The following is a 2406-nucleotide window of genomic DNA, read 5'->3' on the forward strand; positions in this document are numbered from 1 at the left end:
ATGCTGCCTTCTCCCAGAAAGAAGCCCCACTTGTACCCAGGTTCCTGGCCGGAGGGTGATGCTAAGGCCCCAGCCAGAATGGTGGAGAGGCCACACCAGGGAGCAGGAGCCCCAGAGAACTTGGCCTGAGCCTCGGGAAAGCCCTGGACTCCGGCTCTTGGCCTACAGAAAGACTCATGCCACCTCTCTGTGGCTTGGGGGAGGGGTCAGGAAAGAGCCCAGTATTCCAAGACTCCCACAATACAAAAGCAAATTTTAAAACGTCCAAAGCAAGCATACAAAAATCACATTTACATTGAACAAATGTAAACCTGTAAAAAACAGGCAGAGAGTGGTTTGTAATGCAGGTACATGAGATTCAGGATGGACAAGATGCATAGAAAACGGACCCTTATGTACCTCCATTGGGATCTTGGGACAGAGTTTGTGCAGGCTTGATGGCCCCCTGCCTCCCTTGACCCCTTCAGGAGGCTGTAACCATCTTGTGATCTCTTTGGGAGATAATGTGAAGACTCTAATCTAAAAAATCCTTCTGTACACAAGGTCTTAGGCAAGTGGCTTTCACTTGACCAGGTCTGAAGTGCTCTGAGAGCCAGGGGTGCCCCGCCCTGCCCCAGCCTCGGGCCCTCTGCAGGAGCAATGGAGGGCCTTTCCCTGTGCCTTGCCCACCTGCTCCGTGATGCTTGTGTCCCCCCCACCCCCGCCACTACATACAAGGGCGACAGAAATCCAGGTCAAGGGCAGCAAAGGAAAAAGACTCTGTCTCAGGTCCTCAGAGTCTGTGATGACAGGTGGGCAGAGACTTCAGTCTTGCATTTCTTTGTGAGGTTAAAAAAAAAAAAATCAGAGCAGGCCAGGCACAGTGGCACAGGCCTGTAATCCCTGCAAGGTGGGAGGCAGAGGCAGGAGGATCACAAGTTCAAAGTCAGCCTCAGCACCTTAGGAGGCCCTAGGTAGCTTAGCAAGACCCTGTCTCCAAATAAAAATAAAAAGGACTGGGGATGTAGCTCACTGGGAAAGCGCCCTTGGGTTCAATCCCTGGTATAAAAAAAAACAAAAAAACAAAAACACTCAGGGCAGGTTGGGGCCGTGGATGCCTCTGCCCTACTTGGTTGGCATCCGGGACAGACCCTATGATACAAATGATCTCTGATGGAGCCTGCGGTGTGCTCGTCCTCCCACACCCTTAAGAACCCTCCATCATCAGATCAACCCCATGAAGCAGGAACTGTTCTCTATGCCCCGTTGACAGATGAGGAAACTGACATCCTGGTGGTGAAGTCACTTGCCCTAGGTCCTCTGACAGGAAGTTGCTAGGAAGGCTGGGGGGGTCCTGTGAATGCTGCTGGCTCCCTGGCTCCCGGGTCTCAGCCCAGTGTGCAGCGCTTCCAGGGGGGCCTCTGGCCCAAGGCTGTCCACTCTTGCATTCCTTGCGGGACACTCGGTGGTGTATCATGGCAGCTTCCAGAGGTGGAGAGGCAGGTGGGGTTGCTCCCCCTTGGCAGAGAGAGGAAGTGACTTGGGCAAAGCCCGCTCTGGGCTTCCACATCTCTGATGAGACTCCCCCACGCCTCTGATGCTCAGATCCTCCTGGGAAACCTCTGTCCACCTCCCCCACCCCCCCACCCCCACCCCCGGACAGCTCTTCCTCACCCTCCAAACTCAGCCACGGGCTTTGCTTGGGCGAGTCCTCTCTGCTCACCTGGTGCTTCTGTCCCTTTCCGTGTGTATTTAGTAACCCTTTGCCATTTGTCTGTGAGCCCCCGGGGGCGTGGTGGCCATGGGTTCTCTCTCGCCGTCTGTACCCTGTGAAGCCCCCAGCAGGGCTCAGGGCAGACTGTCGGAAAAGGAGCAAAGTGGCAGGAGGCCCTGGGAGAGAGACTGGGCTCTGGGTCATGGTGACTTCCCCTTTGTGGGTCCCAAGGTTCCCAGGAGAACTCCAGGCCCGGAGTGACAGAAAGACGCGCTACTGTTTGGTGAGACTCGAGGGCCCCGGGTTCCTGGTGGGCTGGGACAGAAGTCCTTACCTGCTAAGGGGTAAGGACCCAGGCATAGAAGTCGCCGGTAAAGAGCCTGGCTTTGCCGGGGGGGGGGGGGGGGGGGGGGGGGAGGGGGGGGATCCCTCCATGAGTGGGACAAATCCAACGGCCCTCCTGAGTTTCAGTTCCCTTAGTGACAACCAGGGGGAAGTTAAAAGGATGACTCTGCGTGAGACCCAAGGAGTGCTTGTAAAGGTCTGGCGCATACTAAGTGTACTAAATTGTAGTACACAATTTACATACTAAATTGTGGCAATTGTCATCAGCAATTATATTCGATGATGATCATTTTATGCTATGGATAGTTTTACAATTGCAAAGACTTCTCCCTCCTCTCTTTAAAATGTGGTGGCTGATCCCTGGCATC

General features: G+C 54.6%; 1 long non-coding RNA gene across 1 annotated transcript; it reads right to left on the reverse strand.

Moving 5' to 3' along the window:
* Window positions 1–233: 233 nt before the first annotated feature.
* LOC131423404 (uncharacterized) lies at window positions 234–1851 on the reverse strand. The gene is made up of 2 exons (XR_009224896.1): window positions 1703–1851; window positions 234–1497 (listed from the first exon to the last, which is right to left on the reverse strand). It is a non-coding gene; the product is annotated as an uncharacterized LOC131423404 (long non-coding RNA).
* Window positions 1852–2406: the final 555 nt, after the last annotated feature.

This window comes from Marmota monax, unplaced genomic scaffold, assembly GCF_021218885.2.
Source record: "Marmota monax isolate L192 unplaced genomic scaffold, Marmota_monax_Labrador192_F-V1.1 WCK01_AAM20220418_F8-fsc00035, whole genome shotgun sequence".
Taxonomy (NCBI): domain Eukaryota; kingdom Metazoa; phylum Chordata; class Mammalia; order Rodentia; family Sciuridae; genus Marmota; species Marmota monax.